This window comes from Armigeres subalbatus, chromosome 2, assembly GCF_024139115.2.
Source record: "Armigeres subalbatus isolate Guangzhou_Male chromosome 2, GZ_Asu_2, whole genome shotgun sequence".
NCBI classification, from domain to species: domain Eukaryota; kingdom Metazoa; phylum Arthropoda; class Insecta; order Diptera; family Culicidae; genus Armigeres; species Armigeres subalbatus.
The window spans coordinates 150,462,450-150,485,874 of record NC_085140.1 but is presented as its reverse complement, the minus strand read 5'-3'; the positions used below and the strand labels follow the sequence as shown (position 1 = coordinate 150,485,874).

The following is a 23,425-nucleotide window of genomic DNA, read 5'->3' as shown; positions in this document are numbered from 1 at the left end:
GGTAAAATTGGATAGCTCAATCATTGGTAAGCCTTCGCCGGAGTTGGATTGGGGTGCAGAATGTTGTATGGGTCGAATAACAACCGGAGGCCCATTTCGTTTCGTTCCCAGAATTGAAGTGCTTCTCTCTGTCTGTCGTTGGCTTCAGATTATATCACCCGCAAGCACTGTGGTCCAGGAAACACGAACATTGCCTCAATTACAGATCGAAGCTCCCTGGAAAACGATAGGAGGCGTTTTTTCCTTCTTCCTAGATAAGAGCTGTTTGTGGACATTGCTGGGGGAATGCCGAGCGCTGAATTCGGCTGAAGGTGAATTACCTTTCGTCTAACTCAATGGATGCTGTGAAACTGAAGAACCGTTGTTGGAGTGAACGAAATTATTTGTGCGTGTCCGATTCGCTTTTCAACATTGTGTGCCTTGTCATCTCAAATACTTTTAGTATCTCATGGAGCTTGCGAAAAGGAGAGCAGACCTAATTTCACTCTGGGAATGGGGATAGAAGAATCAGTCTTTCGCATGATAGCATATTTTGCCACATAAACTATGCTTCTCTTTATAGATGTAAAGGAGCAAATTGAGCGTGTGATAACAAGATTAGGATGCTATTGGGAACCAACGAGCGTTATCATTTGTGTTGAATAAGACTAAGTTGTATTGAAGAGAACAAAACTTGAACAGATTCACTTTAATTAAATTCAATCATATTTTAAATATCATATCATATATATCAGCTTGTAATGGCATGTAAATATAAGCCTTTAAACCTCTTTAAGTCCATTGAATTCCATTTACATCAAAATGAAGGAACACACTGTCTTCGACCAGAGGTCGTACAGACTGAACACTTAACACCTAGCATGAGACAATGGACAGGACACATAACACCTAGTGGACCAGCGGAGAATTTTTCGATCACGACCCGGTAAGGAGGGGAATCGAACCCACACTTCCTAGCACATGCGTCTAGACGATGGACGTCGCTAACCGCATAATTGAAGTTCCATCATAGGAGGTGAGATTGGGTCAAATGGGGGTGCGAATGGGTCACTGTTTCGACTACTGAGATTGTTAGTAGCATAGAAAACTGAATTATACGAGACCTTTTTGAACAACTCTATTGTCCGACCTCATGTATGTCGGTGAGAGCGATGACCCATTATCACCCTCGAATACGGAGGCCGAGCAACACACTTGTCACAAATAAGTTTGTTTAACTCATATAGCAACAAAGTGTGTTGCTAGAGTTCTTAATGTTTGAAGGAAAAAAAATTCAAAAAGAATTCATGTTTTAAAGAGATAACCACATGACCCACCAAATCAAATATTTTCCCTGAAATTTTATTACATATGCAAAAATTTAAATAAAAATCTCTAAAGCAATTTTCAAAGGAATTCATGGAAAAAAAGCATAAAAGGTATTCCTCTAAAAAAATTTTGAAAGATTTTCTGTTGGAATTCCAACCAAACTTCCAAAGGCATTTACAAAGGAATTCTCAAAGGATTTTCCAAAAAAAAATCCTAAAAGAATTAGTGAGGAATTTTCGAACGGTATTTCCAAATTGAATCCAGCAGGAATTTCCGATATTCGTATTCTTCAGGGATTTCTTCAGAAAACTCCCCGGAAATTCCTTCGGAGATAAATCCTTAAATTAATTTGGAAATTCCTCAAAATTCTGAAGAAATTTGTTAAGGAATTTCCAAAGTAATTTTCGAAATTTTCTTATAATTCCCTTGAATTTTCGAAGGAATGAAAAATGTCTTAAACTCAATCCTTAACGAATTTCTTCTTATTAATCTATCTTATTATTAATTAAACTCTTATAGACTATTCTTCGGAATTTCCTACAGGAATGCCAACGGAAATTGTTTTAGGAACACCTATTGAAATTCCTTTAGGATAAATCCTTCCGAAGTTTCTATAGGAATATGTACGTTTGAAAATTCTTTTAGGGATTTTATTGGAAATTGAACTAGGAATTTCTTCTGGACTATATTTTAAGATTTTTTCCATTAACTTCCAGTAATACAACTTCCCAACAACGGAAACTCTATGAAGAAATTCTTGGAACTCCTTCGAAATTGTCCTTAGGATTTCGAAACTGTCCTCAGGATATATTGTTTTACTAGAGAAATTGTTTTCCGAAAGAATTCTTGAAGAAAGGTTTTCCGAAAGAATTCCTGGAGGAATGTTCAAAGGACCTACTGGGGGAGTTTTTAAAATTATTTTTAGTGTTTTTGAAGGATTTTCTTGAGAAATTTTAGAAGATATTCCCGGACGAATTTCCAATGTTTTTCAAGAGTAATTCTCGAAGAACAACGTGAAAAGATTTTTGAATGAAAAATATAATAAATTCCTGAAGGAATTATTGAAGGAATTTTCTAAAGGAATCTATGAAAGAATTTTCAATGGAATTTATAAATAAATACCCATTAGAGTTTGCATATGAACTTCTAGATTTCTACTGGAATTCCTTCGGAAATTACTTCAGAAACCCCTGCAGAATTTCTACAGGAACATCTGAAGCTTTTGGGAATTCTTCCTGGAATTTTTCCGGGAATTCTTTTGAAAATGAAATGAAAAATGAGGCAACATCTGAGTCATCGCGTGTGAACTCAGAAGTCTTGGTACATAAATCCTACTCCACTTCATAACTGTTTCGCTAAAACGTAGTTGTATTCACATTCCTAGAAATTAAGTTGAACATATTAAGACAATTATTTCTCATAAGTAAAATACCTAGCAAATAATTGAAAAAAGAATAAATATTTGACTTTAATCTGTTTTGTTTCAAGAAAATCTTAAGTGATCAAATATTTTTAATAAATCTAGACCATCTTTGATCAAAATATGTAAATATTTTCTACCTCTTGAATGTCAAATAGGCACTCACTTGGCCGCCACTGGTAGTAAAACAGTTTTTGATTTTTTTTAATTTGAATTAATTTGAATAATGCAATCAACAGACCAAAGCTTTTGATTGCAGTGTACTTGCTTCATGCAAAAAAAAAACATAAATATCGGCACCGTCGTGCGGAGTCTCTTTTGACAAATCGGGGGCTACTTTGGACGCTTTGAAACAAGAGATATAACGTAAATTACTATCAAATTGTCATTATCACCTTTCGGGTGTCTTGTTGATAGCTGGATGGCAACTTTCTGATTCAAAATTGTTATTTTTTTCGTTTAATTTTTCCAGAAAATCGAAAATTCAAATTCATATTTTCTTAGGATATTGTCAAGCACTCTTTGAGAATTTACTTCAGGAGTTGTTTCGGAAATTTCTTTTGAATTTTCTGATTTCGTTCAAAAAATCCTCCAGATATATTTTTAGCCATAAGAAATTCTTTCAGACATACCTTCAAGAATTCCTCCAGGAACTCCATCGTAATTCCTTCAGTGATTTATTGCAAAATCCCTCAAGGAAATTATTCAAATAATCTCCGCAAATGAATCTAAAAATTCCTTAACCGATTCAATATGGAAGGGTCATATATAGGGGAGACTGGGTAGACTTGATCCCCTTTTTTGATTTCCGATGTATCACAGCCAAAAGTAAATAAACATACGCGATTTCCACACAGACTCTCTAAGAAATAAAGTATGTAACTTTACTGATGTATGACAGTCCTTAAATTATTGTTGTTATTGATACACAATCGATTTTTTGGAGAGCTGTCAAAAATCGACTTTGAAAATATTCGGGGGAAATTGATCCCTCTCCAAGAACTTGCTTTGATAAAATTAGAAAGGTGCCCTCAGGTTTTTTAAATATTTTCCCTTCAAAATACGCGGAATTATCGAGTTGCTGTGCGTATACATGAACGATTTTTGTTATTGAATTCGACAGCACATGCTATTTTAAAATTTGGGGAGACTTGATCCCCTTTCTATGAGATCTACGCAATAAATAATTTTCCCTGCCAACCCTTCATCAAATCCGTCAAATCTACAAAAAATTAGAAGCCCAAGAACAGATTTTTATTTTTTTGAATTTTTTCGCCAAATTTTTGTATGGAAGACTAACGGGGGATCAAGTGTCCCCATATTGAGGCAATAACTTCAAATCCTAATATCCCAAAACTTTGATGGAATGTTGACATTTTCATTAGTACAGATCAATAAGCATATTTATGGCTTGTTGCTGTGAAAAAACGAAAGACTTTGGTCATTGTTATGAAAAGTTGTTCACATTTTGCGTGGCCAATAAAAAAATCTTTAGGAAGGTCAAAACATACAAACCGCCCTGCAGAATAAACAAGGTTGTCAATCCAAAGAATAACTCACCACATAAAGGTCATTTGTCTAGAGGATCTAGACTAAAAAATACGCTAGAACAAAACTACTTTAGTTCTCGATAAAACAGGGGGTGATCAAGTCTCCCCGTGGATCAAGTCTACCCACCTTCCCCTACCCAAGACGAAAATCAGCAGTGAAAAATCAGTTTTAAGAGATAGAGTCTTGCTTTCTTCAGCAAAAATGTTCAAAATTACCTGTTCCATCCGGGAAAAATATTGCACAGGTCAGGTTATGGGCACAAGGATGATCTAGAGCATCCAAACTATCCTTGAGTTGTAATTTTGATGTTCTAAGGAATCAACACGATACTTTACCACATTCAGGTTGAATAATTAAAAGTGAAATGCTTTATGATAAAATCCTGCGCCTGTCCAGTGGTATAACAGATCCTTTTCCATATTTACGATACTCCAAACTGTCCTTGTCGTTGTCCCCAATAGTTTTATGAGTTGGAGTAGCTTCAAGGTACGTTATTACAACGTTACAGACACACTACAGAATTCGTTGAACATCTACGATACTCCAAACTGTCCTTGAGCTCAGATCTTAATATTCAAATCGATCAACATAAGAACTTCGATGTCCCCACAAGTTTTATGAGTTGTAATAGCTCCACAGGCTTTGTTATAGACCATTATAGACGGAGAACTACAGAACTCGTTCGACAACTTCTTCTTCTTCTTTTTCTTCTTCTTCTACTTCTTCTTTCTTCTTCCTCTTATTCTCCTTCTTCTTCTTATTGGCATTACATCCCCACACTGGGATGTTCTGCATTGCGCGGCCGGTAATAAAATTAATCAGTTCAGTGCGTGATCTCTCTTGTTTCGAAGCGGGCTTGGTAGTCATATGGCTACTGCTTCTGCCTCATACGCAGGAGGTCAAGGGTTCAATCCCAGGTCCGTTCCATTCTCCTACTTTGTATCTTTCTCTTTATTTCTCATGTTCTAGCAATTGCTAGAACTGGAAATGGACTTTCCATACCGTTTCCATTACTTATTCCTATACCTTCAACTTGAGTATTCTAACAGTAATCTGCTAGAATTGGAAATGAACTATAGATCTCGTTTCCTACATCCAATTAGAAATTCCATCAGTTACCTTCTCCTATCTATCACATTGGCAGCTCGTTAACCAAGACGGACCTCTGCCTTTCCAACCTAACCCAGAAATTCCAACAAATTCCGCATGAACTCGTGGCAAGTGCAGAGGTATATTCGGCTTGCAGTGGGCGAGTGATTGCATCATCATTTCGTCCCCCTTCCCTACATTGACTTGCATTCTGACGTGGCAGGCGCCAGTGTGACCTAACAAATGAGATCACCAGTACTTGTACATTGAAGATGTGTGCTAGTCCCAAGCAAATATCTGTTGGTTCCCTGTGCAAGTACAGCTGATCTGGTCATAATGGAGTAGCAACTACGAGCAGTCAATCAAGCTCAAGCTCAAGCTAAATATTGTTCCTTTCGACTTCTGAAAAATATCTGACGCGTTCGGAATAATGAACTTTAAGCTCCTTGAAAGAAAATCGAATATCGACTCTTCATTTAAGTATCTTATTTCTGTAGGTATTTCTGAATGACTTTCAGAAGAAATTTTCAGAGGAATTTAATAGAATTCGTAAAAGAATTTCCAAAGAAATTTTCAAAATTTCCTTAGAATTCCTTGTTTGAATTTTCAAAGAAACGTTATGAAAAATTTCCGAATGAATTTCTGGATTTATCTGCGATTTATCTGGATAAATCCCTGGAGAAAACTCCGAAAAAATTATGGAAGAATGTCCAAAGAAATTCTTGAAGAAATTTACGAATGTTGAAAGTTCCTTCAGAAATTGTTTGGAAATTCCTAGAATTTTATCCAAGAATTTTAGAAAGAGTTTTATGATGAAATTCCGGAGATATAACTGGAGAAATTTTCGAGGGAATGGAATTTCCGATGGTATTCGAAAGAATTCCTGAAAAACATTTCAAAAGATTTCCTATCGGAATTTATGGAATTATTCTTCCTATTTTCTTTAAAAATCGTGGAAGTATTTCCAAAAGAATTATTCAAGATATTTACGAAAAAATGTCAGGAAATGACTCTGGAAATGCTTGCTAGAAATCCCCCCATAATGTCACGATGACAGTCTATCGATTTTCATACTTTTTCGAATAATCAGAGACGTTCCAGGAATTGGAGGTTTTTGGAAAAACATTCCTTAAGACCTTTTAAATTACTAAACAATTTGTAGACCACAAAAGCAAAAAGAAATCTTTTTTTTATAAAGGAGAGGCAAAAGCTTCCATCTTTGGAACAGCAAAGGTGTAGATGGCGGTTTCGATCCTCGGTCCGGACTAGGATGTTTCCAGATGGAAAACATTCTTGACTTCTTGGGCATCACGCAAAAAAAGCTTTCATGAATTCGTGAACTAACGAGTTCACGGTATATTTTTTCGGGAACAACAGTCACGGATTTGGGAATACAGTCACGTTTTCTGGAACGTTCTGGAAAACGTGACTGATGTTCCCGAATCCGTGAGGAAAATCACGGTGTATTTTTGCTGGTTCACGAATTCGAAAAAGCTTTCTATTAATAACTGTGGAACTGCTATTAGAACTCTAGATTTGAAAGCAGGCCTAGTTTCAGTTGCTATGTAGAGCCATTGAATGAAAAAAGGTGCCTCGCTACTCCCATGACTAGTTTGCAATTTATCAGAAAAAACAACGTGTGTTACATATCCAACTTCACTCGCATCAGGTGAGAATGTAAGCATCATAACAATCGTTTATAAGGCTTTCGTTTTACCATATCCGTATTACATTATCCAATGCATTCCATTTCAATCTAGCAGCGTACCGGGAAGCATAGGAAATCTTATCGCATTAGAAATATTTATGGCGCTGCATCTCATCTGCACTTCACTCTACCAATAAGTTTATGCATGGTGGATAGACGGATGGCAACTCGTGGCCGTGGCGGCAACGAACAACGACTTATTTGCAAGAGCGAACAAAAAAGGTTTTCTGTGGAAGATAATCCTCGCTTCCGCTCTTGAATAATGCTCTGCATCACGTCTACCATAGAGCCGGAATAGAAGCCATCGTCGCTTCGTTCACAGGATCTGGTGCATTGTAGTACATAGTACATAGGTACATATCAAATTTCGTTGCGTGGCACATTGTCTCTGGTGCGATGACGTACCCGTCCTCCAACGGACAGAAGGAAACCGGAAACCCAATGTTTGGTAACAATGGAAAATCCAGTACGAAGTGAAATATTACCGGAGAGGAAACGGAACGAAAGGAGATTTTATTGAAGCCAAAGCAAAATCTGGTGTCATGTAGATATTTTTGCAATTACTCTGTCGTCATATCGAAGCAGAAGTTGACCTTCTTTCCATTGTGCGATTATACCAACCATAGAGGATCGAAATTCCTAACATTCCAATTGCTAAAATTAAACTTTGGATTAATAATTGAGGAAGCAAGCTACATGAGAGTGTATGTAAGTGATAAATAATTAGCTGTGAGAAATCGAGCTGCAAAGTTTTTCAATGTTATTCTATGTAAGAACCCATTTCCCCTGTAAGAGCGTTCACAACCCATATAAATTTTAGAATGCTTTCATATACAAAAAATATTCTATACCTTCAGAACGGATGATTATAATATCGGACAAGGCTGTGCACTGAACGACTTTACTGCAAATTGACTGATTTATTACCTTCATCTTGAAGTGTTGTTTATTATTGTTAGCGAGATTATTGTTTATTTTTGTTATTGCATCAAATGTAGCCTTTTAGCCTCAATGATGTGGAGTATTTGATAAGAAAAAGTATACCTAAAAGGATGCTGTCAAGGGTTAAACAAAATAGGTGTATAAACTCAAAAGTAAGGCACTATCATTGTCATAGTCTATTTATGCTTGCGAAAAAAGATGAAAATCTTCGGCGTAACATGCTTCATGCGACGTGGAAATCGAAGAAGGGTGGAGCTCTATTGAAGACGCGCTGTACACCGCAAATAGCACCTTACATGCCGTAGTTTGTACGACGAAGATGCAGTCTCAACATATAAATGTTCCGAGTCATACGTGTTTGGGCGTTCAAGTCAAGCATAACTCAGGGGTCCCTGTAGGGTATCTGCGATCATCATAGTTTTGTCGACATCTCTTCTTGAGCGAAGTAGCTCCAGATTGATCAGCTGGCACTTTGAAGACAAATCCCAGAGTTCTGGAATGGCTGGGAATGGTTGGGCTTCTTGAATACAAGTTAAAAGTATAGTAGTACAAGTAGTTAAATATGATGGGCTGTTTTTTTTTTCTCGAGAAAACGTTATTACAGAACACTTGCCCGGGTTTACCACCATTCAGTTCAGAGACCACCCATTAGCGAAGCGATCTAGTTGAACTTGTAAAAGCTGACAATAGGCGGAGCAATGTATACCCTAAAACATTTTAAGGTCGTCTGCGTAAGACAACCGAAGGCTCTTAATAACCAGATGTACATCGTTGAAATAGATCACAAGGATCAGTGCTGCTCCAATCGCTCCAATAGATGCTTGGTGTTCACCGAGTATATTCCGCTGAAGAACATCCACCTGTACGGTCTAATTGATTCTAGAATAGGCCGGCTGGATAAGCCGATAGTTCGTAACTGGGGTGGACTGTCTACTGCCGCATATGTATCGTATGTTTGCTGCAATTTCCTATGGATATGGGACAATTATGCAAACAGTCTATTGACTAGCCGACGCGAATACTACGGAAGGTGAAATCGTCGAACATCACACTTGTAACTCGATGACTAACCAGGAGCTGTACAACCTGCTGAAAAGTCAAAACATTTTAGAAGAATTCGGCATTTTCGTGACCTTTCTTCCCGAGTCAGGAATACGCACACAAGGCAATGTCGTTCGAGCTACTAGCGTTTGTTTGCAGAAAGGTGTGCTACGTAACACTGAACATCGTCTACAGTCCGAGAAAGCAGAAGTTCCGTCTAGTTTGGGACCCTAGAGCAAAAGTAAGAGGAGTATCTTTGAACTCGAAGCAGCAGCGTAAATTCGCTTTGAAACGGACGAGGAACCGATATGTTTGCTAGTAATGTCAAGGTTGAAGGTAGCACCATTGCAACACATGTCAACTGACCTTTCCCGTCAAAACATTTTTATTCGCTCAATCGATTTTTTATTTTATTTACGGTCAACTTTTCCAAAGAATCCATATTTTTGACATCTCTAAGTATTTTTAAAATTTATAACAAAGAATCGGAAAAATGTCAAGATTGGCCTAACATTTGCCCGATTATGAACGAATATCGGGTGAATGTTAAAGGCCGGTTCACACTTGCAGCACTTTTTCGGTTTTTGTTTTCAATTTTTAAAAGGCAGCAAAATGGAATTTCCATTAAGAATTAGATATTTTCCATAAAAACTCAAAGGTGCAGCCCAATCGGGTGGTACGCAAAGGTGACGTAGAACCACGTAGCTATACGAAATGGATGGTATTTGTCATCATAATTTGTGTGTCTTAATTACCGTTGAGCAAACTATCCGAGGTCAACTAATTCGAAAAGCCGAGTAGTAGCTCCTAGTTGGTGGAATTTGATCTCCATACATGGAAAAGGGGTTTAAAACGACTCATCAGCCGTATCGCCGCTGAAGCCACTCGCCTGGCTTTCAGTGGAGGACATCACAATCCTAGAAGACATCATCCTCTAAAGTGTTCGAAATAAAGGAGTTATAAACAGAGTCCCAATCAAAATAAATAGCGCGCTACGGAAAGCAGCTTTCTTGTATTCAATAAAGTAAGCCCGTTAGCCCCGCCCCTTTGTGATCTGTTACGAGTGTAAACATGATGTGCAGTAATAAAAATTAACAAGGGAGCGGGGCTGATGGAATTAATTCATTCAGATACAAGAAAGCTACTTTCCGGCACGCACGAGTCATTTCGACCGGAATTCTACAGAGAACGGTCTCGAAGCATGGAAGAGTCTGGAAATTCAGAGCATCCTGTGAAATTTTCTCGCAAGATTCTGAATTTGGTTATGGGCCGTTAATGATACAAAATACGCTTTGTTGAAAAGAGAAACAAAATAAATTTGACTCAAGACGAAATTTTTCTTAGTACAAAACATAATCGCTTGACGTCTGAGTGACGGTCGCCAGTAAGTGGTTGATGTAGAACATTTCCTCTAAAGTAGCGTCTTTATCGATTTGGCTGTTGTCGGCATAAAGTGAACTTTTCCGTCAAGATCCTTGGTTTTGTTTCTGTTAGTCGTTAGAAAAAGGTTTTTTTTCTTCAAAGTGTAAAACTTAATCGTTTGGTGACGACAGAAAGTTGCCCTTCGGAAGCAGAATCACAAGCGCGCGTTGGAAGAAAGATGAGCACGAGCACGAGCACGAGCATGATTGACCGCCCACGGTTGCTACTCCGTTATTGCCAGGTCAGCTGTAATTACACAGAGAACCAACAGATGAAGTTTAGGACTAACATCATCTTCAATGTGTAAGAACTGGTGACCAAAAAATAAGCAATACCAGCGCCGGCCGTGTCCGAATGCAGGTCAATTAAGGAATGGGTAGGAAAATGTTGACATGATACTCGCTTTGATAGAAGCCGACGAGTCATCTGCACTTCCACGAGAAATCACTGGGATGTTGGATATATGGGGTAGGTATTGTGACAGGGTTCGTTTTGGTAAACGGTATGCCGTGTATAGCGTGTATTTTGATCAATTCATAACATAATCGAACGAGCACTAATTATTTTAATTACCAACCGCACTAGGCAGAGCAAAATTGTCGATGACCAGCCGATCTTTCTGCTAACCGCACAAAGCAGAACAACATTTTCGATGACCGGCCGATCGTTCTGCTTACTGACGCGAACTGAATCTTCACTTTTCTAATTAATTTACTCACCCGCACAAAGCAGAACAACATTTCGATGATCGGGCGATCGTTCTGCTAACCGCACAAAGCAGAACAAATTATGTGATGACCGGCCGATCGTTCTGCCTACTAAATAAATCACGACTGTATGTGACCTCTGAATGCTGAACTTGAAAACACGCCCCAGAGACGTTCAAGTATCTAGGAGTATCAAACCCCCTGTCGGAATTGAGTGAAAAGTAGATCATGTTTGTTTGTTGCTACATGAAAGTGTGAAAATAGTGATCATAGAGCACAAAGTGCATATGTGGAAACTGATTTAAATGTTCGAAAAAGTGTTCAATGATTTTTTGACTAGTGAAAGAAACCTGATTACAACAGAAACATAAATTCAATAAATCCTAAAAAAATATGTTTTATCACTTCAAACTTATGAGACTTAACACATATCAACGTTTTCACACAATACTGGCAAATATACTGGTATAAAGATTAACCTGTCAAAATCCAGGTCAGAATTCACAATACATCAAAAGTTATGTGTATTTCAAAATAATGTTTTTTTGGACATTTTTTGGAAATGTTGATTTTTTAGATTTTCTTGCTGAAACACATAAAACTAATACATTTGTAAGAACACATGCAGAGAGAGAGAGCCGAATAATTCAAAACAATTACTAAAATATAAAAGTTTCTTTTTTTTAGCCCAAAATTAAAAACTTCGTTTCTGAAAATTTGCAAATATTGAGTCGTGTCTGCATTTCATGAAACTGTCGATATGTTGCAGAGCTTGCTAACTAGCAAATGTAGACCTATTTCACTTAAAACCATTGCCAGTTAAACAAACGAGCGATTGAAAGTGAAACAATCGCTATAAAAAAAATTCTAAAAACAGCCCCTCTGGTGAGCCATAATAAAACGTCCAGTTTTCATACATTTTTCTTTTAGAACATGTTTATACGAATCTAATTTTTTACTAAACAAGTTTAGCCGCGTTGGAAGAAAGATGATGCAAAAAAAGTGTTTGAACCAGGGATTGAGAAAGAGAATGAGAAAGTCTCTCACCTATCATCCCTGTATATATATATACACGATATCTAGCATACCGTGAGAGACTTTTTTCGCAAGCTGTCATGATAAAGCACTGATGCGGAGGCCTATACCCCATGATAAATTTCTTTTAAAAAGCTCCAAACGCGGGGGGCATTTCAACTTGTTCTACACAGCTGTGCGGTTCTCAACACAAAATGAGCGAAAAAAAAAAGCGAAAATCATGACTTCTCGGTGGGGGCTGCCAATCAGATTCTGTTTTTTCGTACTTGTTGTTACGTTTGAAAAGTATGTTGTTAAGCTGCACTGTAGAAATATTCATGAAATGAAACACAGAAGACAAATACTGTTGAGAATAGTTGTCGTTGCCGTCACGCCATCATCAATCGACCCCATCAACAATACCACCAAAACTGCCATTAGCCCAAGGGGCTAGACTTTACTAAGGTGGCGCAGATCAGCGCTGCGTGCCACTAGTTCTCTTTTTTACTCTTCCGCTGATCTTATGCAACGCAAATAGTGACGTCACTATTTGCGTTGCATAAGAACAACGGGAGAGAGAAAGAGAAAACTAGTGGCACGCTGCTCTGATCTGCGCCACCTTAGTAAAGTCTAGCTCATTGCCATTAGCCATCAACCAGAGTTTCGCTCAGTGTAGGACCAATCATCGAGCTTTGAAGACGCACCCCTGAGAAATCATCATAATCAATGGCAACTGTCACGTCAATGACGTCCGTCGCAACGCACACTTCAACGAGCAAGCATCGAACGGATTCCAGCATACGCCAATTTTATTCGATTGCTCGCCGCCATCGCGGAAAAAGTGGTTCGCCGCGAGTGGGAACTGAAGTTCCGAGAAAGTGGCCACTAGTGGCAAAGTTTCTGCCACCGGAGGGAGATTTATTGCCCGGTGCATTTCGGTCAGGTCTGGTGCGTTTCGGCGAGGCAAAAGAAATCCGTGTCTATAGAGGTGACGAACGCCAGCACCCCAACAACGGTCACGACGGGGACGCTAACGGCATCTTTTTGAAGACGCCAACCACATTGTCGAGGCAAAACTACGGAAAAGAGCTGCAGGTGTGTTATCGGAAGCGAAAGAGAGGGCTAATCGCTCCGTCCTCGATTATACGACGACCACGAACACGCGAGCCGGAGCACCTGGTGCAAACCACGAACAGGTTGATCCGGTGAGTACAAAGTCACCAGGAAGGATCAAACTCCGGAGGAACTAACTGGTGCATTTTTAGGTACAGAAATTGGAACCTTCCGTCAGCGGCTCATTGAGCGATCATCCAACAAACCGTGAAGTGGACTGCATCCGTTTCGGATAAGCTCAACTCGCAAAACCCCTTCGTAGTGAGTAACAACAAATCCCAATAACAAAAGAGCGAGTGATGACTCTAATTGATGTCAATATAGGTGGGCTGGACGCCAGCGAAAACCGCGCAAAGCCGATTGAGGATTGACCGACGGGGAGGCAAACCACGATTGGTTGCGAACAAAGACGTCACGCAAATCAACAGAAAAAACCCCTTCCGAGGGTAAGTTAGATGTGATGAAGCACCGTTTGAGCAGTGGCTGACCTGTCCATATCGACAGGGTTTTTTTTCCTTTCTTTCCTTCTATCGATTGTAGTTTCATCTTCGCTACTGGCGATACGCGACGGCTCCGTTGAGCTCACATCCAAGCCACCAGTACGGGCCACTGCAGCGAGGGAAGCAGATAGGACCCTTCGGAAGATCAGAGCGCTTGCCGTTGGCCACTGCTGCGTTTCTGACACGATTGGTGTGTGGCTTGAGATCGACAGCAGCTGGATGCCAAAACTCGAACTCATCAAGGACATCACGGGCATGAAGGCGATAGGATCACCATGGCGTGGCGACCGACAAAATGGGGCGCCCCAATAGGTTCCGTGAGTAGAATCTAAGCGAATCATTTAGACAATAAGTTCGAATGTAGGAGAGACAGGGATCCCAGTTAGATGAAAGGTTGAAGAATGGGTGAATTAAACTCCAACTCATGTAAAATTCTAAGATTTGTGGGTGTTCTCGATTTGTTGGTGCTGTAGCCCTCCCGTATTTGTGAGACCCCTTCTGACCTTGGTAGTTTTGCTCTACTCGCTGCCGGAAACTCGCAATAAAGTTTGATAAATTTGTTATCATGGCTTGTTATGATTCGGAACAGTTTTTGCCTTTCTTTTATCGTTGTTCGTTATCTATTGAGAGCGATTTCTGCAATCCTTGGTTCGAACGGATGGAATCACTAACAGCAACTTAGCTGTCACGCCGATGCCACCGATTCAGTCCATTTTTTCAATCAACCCTTTCTGTCCAGAAAATGCTGGTCCTGGGAAGAATCAATTTCCTTTCCCCATTGCGCTTTTCCAATAACTAACTGCAGCCAAATGCTTGTCGGACCCATGCGTCTAAATTTCGTTTCGTGCTGTTATTGTCAGACGGCTACTCGATAATTTTTCGCTAAGACGCCCCTATTTGGAATAAATTTTCAGCATCGCCACTGCATCGCATGGGATCGCAACAGACGCCATTTTTGTAAACAACCCTTTCTTCACCAAAAATGTTGGTTGAATGACGTTGAATGTTGAATGACCAATGCATGAGATGGTTTCCGTTAAAAATCCTACTAGCGCCTTCGTGTTGGTGTGTCCGCTTTGCGTTAAATCTTGTTTCAACTGAGGATTAGATTCTAAACTCGCAAGTTGCTTGATTTTGATGTCTGTGCTTGCGACGCATGTACGTGATTGATTGTTTTACTATTTCTAAACTGTTAGACATTTCCAATAATTAATAGTTGAAAATCTGTATTTTTAGAACAATACAAGCGTTGACTCATCCTTGATCGAATGGTCCAAAAATATTGGAAATTCATCGAATTTCGAATCGGCTGAGATATTAACGTTCAAAGTCTATCATGTTTTCGTGACGGTCTTCGATTTTCGCAATCGCAAAGTGTACCCCAATATAGAAAATACAGACGTAGTCCTACGTCAAAAATTAGGAAATTGCCAATATAGAAATCAGGGTATGAGCAATAAATAAATATAAAATTTCCACAAATAATGCAAAATTTCCATAAACATATGAGAATTTTCCAAAAATAAATTAGCACTTTAAAAGCGAAATTGCAATTATAAAAGGAGAAAAATTTTCCATAAATAAATGTTCCACGAAAAAAAACAATACAGTGTCGACCCGATTTTGTCACTCCCCGATTTTGTCTACCCCCGATTTTGTCTACCCCCGATTTTATCACGTTTTCGACCCGATTTTATCACGTCCCGATTTTGTCACGTTTTCGACCCGATTTTGTCACCCCAAAAATTTTAGTCATTCTTTTTATTTTCGTAAATAAAACCGCAAACAACAATGATTTTCATGAAATAAATTTTACCGCATGGAATTTTCTATGAATAACTTTTCAGTACCTGCGAAGGATTTTGTAAGCATTTTCAACAAGAAATAAAGAGAACCGTTCACGCAGTTTACCTTTCCTAGGCATAAACTAATTCATATTTGTAAAATAAATTAAAAAATTGAAAATAATTTTTTTCCCGATTTTGTCACATGCCCTATTTTATCACCCCAAAATTCACCAGGGGGGTGATAAAATCGGGATATTACTGTATTTCCATAAATAAATCAATATTAGCAATAAATAATTACAAAATTTTCCTCATTTTTTTCCACTAAATAAAAAAATTCAATAAACCAATAAAAAAATAAGAAAATTTCCATGAAAAAATTTAAAAAGCAATTGAAGTAACCTTGCCCATATTCCGATCAACTTGAATAAATCAGCTCATACCAAATTTAATCCATACTGGAACAAACTCACAGAATCCATTCAAACCGTTAGGTTCCATCTATAGATAGTAGAATCTATAGATGAGCGAAAGCATGGCTGAGTCGATTTTTTTGCCCGTGCACACGCGCATATGACGTCACAGCCCTTAACGTTTCCATTGAAATCGTGACGTCATGCTCGTTTGGAGACACGTTTGACAGTTCGTTTGGAGACAGAGGATTTATCTTCGCTCATCTATATATTCCACTATCTATAGTTCCATCCAATAAGCCATTTTATAGAAAGCTCAAATGACAGGAGACCAAATACTAATATTTACATTTTACAAGGAACATTTGCGAAAATGAAATGAAATGATGATGATGATGACGAAATGATGATGGTTTACATGCAAATTTACCAAAACAAAGACCGAGCCCTCCACTCAAAATTTCGATCAGCTGTTCGAATCTGTCTCATAAAATGGCTTATATCCCACACATCTACAACTACAGGTAAGCAATGTGTTACGATTGTTTAACAGTATTGCTGATCTAATGCGATCTGATCATTTCTAAATGAATCGTGCGTGAACATAACGCCCGCCTTGAAAGACGGAGGCTCGTATAAGTCTTTCAAAAAATATGTACTAGAACTAAAAGATTACTAAAACTTGCTAACACCGAATACTTAAAGAACCGTTCAACTAATAATGGCTGTCTAGTTGACATGTGATCAAATGCCCAAACCTGATGGTCTTCTTTTGGGGAGTACGTGAGCGGGTGCTCCGGGAGGGAACCGCCAAAATGAATGCTGAAAGCTCTTACTGGGCCGAAGTCTTGTTAGACTCATTGATGCTTTACTTTTGACTGAGGAATTCACTGATCCTCTTAGCTGATAGCATGGTAAAGCAGATGCGCTCCTTCGGAAAGTTCAGTTTATCTTTGATGGCAGAGAGTTAGGGACAAAAAATCGAAGAGACAAAAGGTCGAAAGGCAAAGAAAGGGTTGAAAAGAACTTCCTTCTTCCTTCTTTTCTTCCTTCTTCCTTCTTCCTTCGTCCATATCCATAAGCCTTAATATTTCCAGTCGTTAATTAATAACATTCTTCAAGATAACTATTTGAAATCTTAAATGAATGGGTGTAGTCCTTGTTTTCAATGTAGAACAAAAATAACAAAAGCAAGAGGATTACTACTCCTCGCCACGGCCATCTTCACCGTAGCTTGGTAGAAGAAACGACAGATAACAGATATTGAGCCTGGTATCCGATTCGTGTGTAAACATTCGCAATATTATAGTACAAAAAAGTTTACATGAGATTTTCAATACCGCCATTTGTTCTCTTGTTTCTTTTTCTTAAATATCTGTTATCTGTGGGGAAACTAATCCATCACTTATAGGACTTACTTATCAATAGGCCCCGGATCAGCGACACCCTAATAAGTACCACGGAGTAGGATATTGGTCTTTCATTGCGTCAGGATTTGCCTGTAAGGTGTCTCAAAAAACACAAATTTGTTGATGGGCCGCCCTCTTATTCCGTTTCAATTGATGCCCTGATTCTCTGGGCAAATTTTCAGCCAAATCGGTCAACATTTGGACGGTGTTAAACTTGGTGGAAGATTATATGGGAAACATCGAAAAACAGTGATTTGCAGTTAGATGACACAATTTACGATGAAAACCCGTATTACTCGTTCAGCTAGTTAATTCAGTAGAATAACATACATAATCTTATGCTGAAAACCGCGAAGAGATTAAAAGTTATTAAAGCGCCAAAGTTATTAATATTTCACTGAAGTGTTAGATGGGTTAATATGCAATAAATTCAATATTTCTAGTGTAAAAGACACGAAATTTGCTCAAACCACTCTTCAGAAATATGCTAATAACTTTGCCGGGTAAACTCTATTCTTCTCGCGATTTTCAGCATAACATTCTCTATTAAACGCTGCAAGAACTGGTTGAGTATCATATCTCTTCATCTTGAATGGTGCAATATAACTGCAAATCACTGTTTTTCAATATTTCTCCATATAGGGGAACGGTTCGCCACTTCATCTCATAGCTCCTATTTCCATCCCATCAAAAACAAAGAAATGGAAAGGAATTTGGTTTGTTTATTATTTTTGTGATTTTTTTCAGCAGTGAGCACGCATGTTGACAAAAAGAAGCGACGAATTTGGTGCCGTATTTCTTTGTTTAGCGATGAGATTGATATATGTACAGTGAGATTGAGATCGGAACAGTTCCCCTATTTTTTCATATAAATTTCTAACGAGTTTCGCACCGCCCAAACGTTGACCAAATTGGCTGAAATTTTGTCCAGAGCATTAGGACACCAAATAGAACGGAGTAAAAGGGCGGCTCATCAGAATTTTTGAAATAAGTTTTTCCCATACTAGTTTGAACTACCCTAGTGACCCTGGTATATTTTACGCCGTAACACACCACGTAAAATGGTTTAATACTCAGCGTTACGGGAGCTTAAGTTTAACAATTTCTAAATATTCATAGAGTGGTTTCTTTTATTGCTTTTGAAATAAGAACCATATATAAAATCTTTGGATCAAAAACTTATAATATAATTTTAACTAAATAAAAATTTAATGTTATTACAAATGTACGTTCTTAGCCAACATAATAAGAAATATAAGTTAGTCCGTTTTACTTTCACTTTAAGAACGCTAGAACTCACACAAGGTAAGTCATCATATTTCTTATTCATTTGTTTACAGCGTTCTTCAGGCTCCACTATGCAACACGTTATCTCATTTTTCAAAAACACCTGACATCTCTTTTGAAATTCCATTTTCCCACTTCCACCCCAAACAAAGGCCAACGTTTCTTTCAGAAAGAAAATGATGCTGCTAAGAAACATCGCCAGCCAGCGTCACCGACCGCCATCAACCAGAATCAACCCGACAAGAGTTTGCTCTTGTCTCGAAATAAGTAATGTAAACCACGCTAAATAATAAATGCGGGCAAATAGATAAACAGAAAACACATCATTACAGTAGAATGGCAAAGAAGAATGGTGGCAATCGTCGGCATGCCACCTGTTGGTATGAGTCCAAGGTATGCCGTCTTGAGTTCGCCACAGGCATAGAATGTGTAGTACGACGAATCGTTCCCCATGCTTATTTAATCCCAATGGAATATACAGAGTTTCCCACGTCATGCTCGTAGAAAGTGTGCTAAAAGAATTCCATTTTTTGGGCGTAAGCTCTTACTCTATTAAAGCATTCATGCATTCATCCTCCTCCCTTCATCCGAATTCTAAATTAAAACCAAGGCATATACGAAATATCTTCTTTTTCTTCAACAGCTCTACATTCCAACTACGAGTATCATAAGTCCTTGGTATATGTAATAGGATTCGGCTTTATAGTCTAAAATGTTCAAACAATAATGTTTAATAGTACGTTCAGATTATACTTGAGTGATTCCAAGCAACAGCATCAAAATTTAAGAAAATTTTTAATTCATGATTTTCTATTGAGTTGAAACTTTGCACAGTTTTTCAATTTCATCTAAATCGTCATTTTTCGATATCAAATCTTCATATTGAGTCACGACTAACTTTTCAAAAGGGTGTATGTGAAAATGGTTCAAAAATATTTAAAAAGCTGCACAGCAAAAGCGGAATGTTCGATTGTTATGATTTTTTCAGCAAAGTTAGACAACTAAATGGTGATTCTTAAGAAAATGTGCACAGTAAAAAAAATATCATTTTTGTCACAAAAACACAAATATCTCAAAACCCTATCTTTTTTCGAACGTAATTTTTTTAGGGAAAACGGTCCATTATATTAGCTATCTACCATAAAAATTTGGTTTACCATAAAAATTTCAAACATTTCACAATTTTCACATATAGTAAACAAAAAAAAATTTCCGTGTATTTTTTTTTTTCAAGAATCGCAGTTTGATGCTGATTTTATTGTTAAGGGCCTTGCGTGAGTTAAACAAGTTGTTTGTATGATATTCCATATTTATGTATTCATCGATATTATGTATATTATATGTATAAATATTATATGTATAAATAAATAAAAATGAATTAATATTATCCTAAGTATTAAATTAAATGTGGCAGTTACACAATGTTGTTATAGAAACTCTAAGAGTTTTGGGTTTGAATTTTGGTATGGGTTATGATATCATGAAAACAGTTTATTAATACTTATTTTTTATTTATTTTATTCAAATTTTTTAAAATATCGAACACTTTTGACTTATTATCAGCACAGTTTGAGTATAGTTTTGCTTTAATTTTATTTTCCGACAATGGAATGAAACAGTGAAATTTTTGGGTTCCTTGGATCGTTTTCGCGTTATTAAATTGCTCGCTGAGCTCTGAAGCCTTTATTTCGTACTCTTCAGTAGTAGTAAAACAAAATGATAATTTGGTTAAATCTTTTCTTTTCTACGATTTGCCCAATCAAAAAGTTCTTTCGCAGTTTTAATTGGATGCTCACGTTCTTTGGCTAAACTTGCTCTTGTGGCCATGCGCTTTATTGTTCCTCCAATAGCATCACAAGGACCTTTGCCATGTGATGTAGCAAAAAATGCCATTCTGCATCAATTCCGTACATTGATTTAAATTGACATAGGCTCGAAAAATTCTTACGATTTTTGTACTGCGACGCTGCTCCATCAGACATGAAATATATCTTTTTGACTTCTTTATGCTTATCAACGCGTAAAAAGTTAATCATTTTTTCAATGAACAAGTTTACGGATACTGAATCGTGTCTTAAATCTTCGGAAATTATAATAAAACTTAAGTGGTCAATTTGCGTACTTCCATTAAAATAAATAACGAATGGATGAATTGTAGCTTGTTGTACGTTCCAGTGATGGGACTGCACTTCATCTTGCAATACAAAGCTGTAATTTTAAGAAAAATCACAAATGACTAAAAATTCACCATTTTGTAATGTATTTTTCGTATTTTTTAAAAAGCTGGATTGTTCTGTTTTAATGAAATCGTGAGGGATTAAACTTTCTAATTTCAAGCAAAAATATGACACAAACTCATCTACAGGTTTTACAATAGTTTCTATGTCACACCTATCCGTGGTCACCCATTGCTCAAATGATCATCAAATCAAGTTTGATATATTACTTGATATAGCGAATCTTGACATGAGATGCCATATGCATTATTTCCAGTGAAAACTAGATGTACAAACACTGATGTCAAGATGCTCAATATCAAGTGATATAGCTCATAATCTGAACGTACTATAACGTTCCTAGGTCTATTTTGGCCCACAGATGATTTAAAAACGTTGCAGTTTTGTAACCAAATGAGATAGGGTTTTGAAATTTTCTGACCTTTTCTAACTTTTGGAAACAAAAATTTTTGGCCAGGTCAATTTTTGGCGTGATTTCTTGCCTTCTGAAGGGTACACGGTTAGAAAAAAGTACCTAATTTTAGGTACTTTTTTCTCTTGCATCTCCCTCACTCTTCCTTTTGTTGTCATAAAATGAAGAGCAAAACCACTCAACAAGGGCATTAAAGTGTGGGAACCCAACGTTGAGTAATCTCATGTTTACAAAAGTTGAGTGAAATTTACCTAACTTTTGGTTAGTTTCTATTTAAAATTAAGTATATTTCACTTAATATTAAGTGAATTTTATTTAATTTCGAAAAAAAATTACTTAATTTTGGGTTCCCACACTGAACCCCCGATTTGAGTGAAAAGTACCTAATATTAAGTACTTTTTTCTAACCGTGTATATTTGGAAATGCTCCCTAATTTGCGTTGCAACAATCTCAATAGAATGTACTTGAGTGGCCCCCGGAGGTTTTTTTTGTCTTTATTTAAGAGACATGCAGCCCGAGGCTAGCTCGTCTCCGAGTGGCCCCCGGAGGTCTTTTCTAAGATCCAGAACATTCGTAGAAATCTTCAATTCACGAAACTCACCATAGAAGAACGTGGCTTATCGTTACCAATTTTTATAAACCTAAGTGGCCACCAGAGATCTTTCATCTTCTTCTTCTATATAATAAAAATGAAATGGTCTGTGTTCGTATCCGCATAACTCGAAAACGGCTAGATGGAATTCCTTCATTTCTTCAGCAAATATGTTCGTTATCGTTTCCGACGGGTTTATATGATATTTTCTCATGTCAAAATCATTAGTAAAGTTGAGTAAGTCTTGAAAAACTAAAATTAAGAATCGTATGGAAAATTTGCAACTCACAATTTCGCCTACTATGCAGGACAACGTATGCCGGGTCAACTAGTGTTTCATAAATATCCGTAAAAAGACCGGAATTTTCCTAAAAGTTACCAATTAACGAAACTCGACCCAGAAGCGTGCAGCTTTACAAAAAAAATCTATTATCGTACTCTAAGCAAGATATTACACCCAGGACAGTTTAAGTTCAAGTTTTTTCATAATTGTTTGATAAATGCAGTGCTGTCCTACATCGTGTGCAAAAAAATGCTCTTTGATTTTACTCCATCTTAACGATTTTATAATCTTAACTAAGTACGTGCAACTAATAGAGGAGTATTTGAATTTTCTAATTGTCATGTTGAACTGTCGAAAAAAATGCACGATAGAGTCACAGAAGCGCGCGCGCTGTGACTCTGGCGTGCATTTTTTAACCATTAGACAATTATAGATTAGCCAATTTTGTGGATTTAAGGTTTATTAAAACTTCAATATCTCAGCCCCGTTAGATTATTTTTGCAATCTGTTTTCTCTAAAACTTTCATTATAAAAAATACTTACTTAATATTACTTAATAAAACATGAGAAAAAATTATTTTACGTATGCGAAGTGATTTTCTGCGAAAATCATCGAAAAAATTGTATTTTTATGATATTTAAATGTTGTAGGTGTCATATAATTGCATAATTCCAACCGAATTACCATGCAGGATATGGTCCACAGAAAGTTCAAAAAATATTTAACCATTGGAAAATTGATTAAAACGTAGTAAATATAGGCAATATGTGACAACAAGTACGAAAAAACAGCTCTTTTCAAAAAATGCTCTGTCGGAACCTCTAAACTATTTTTTTGTTCTACAGAAATGCGAAAATCTTTCATCTAAGGCTTGAGCACCATGACTTTTCGAACATAGTGTTATTTTGGAACAACCTAATAGCCATTTTTGACACCCGTTTGGTCAAACTCACCTCAATTCAATTGTTTCTTCTTGCTAAGGTATGCAGATGCCATTGAAAAAGGTGGGAAGTTTGGAGTAAGAATGTAAGAAATTTAGCTGGAGAGCCAAATAAGCTCTACTAACACATTTTAATATCTACAACTACAAGCAAGTGAAAATATTAATATTCTAAATGATGTTTATACTTATGTAACAAACACTTGGTCATATTTTAACATAATGCAATAGTTTCCGGTACTTGGGTT

General features: G+C 37.3%; 1 long non-coding RNA gene across 1 annotated transcript; it reads left to right on the top strand.

The window, feature by feature from the left end:
* The first annotated feature begins 13,115 nt into the window (after positions 1–13,115).
* On the top strand, positions 13,116–13,733 carry LOC134215273 (uncharacterized). The gene is made up of 3 exons (XR_009980095.1): positions 13,116–13,407; positions 13,468–13,576; positions 13,640–13,733. It is a non-coding gene; the product is annotated as an uncharacterized LOC134215273 (long non-coding RNA).
* The last annotated feature ends 9,692 nt before the right edge of the window (positions 13,734–23,425 follow it).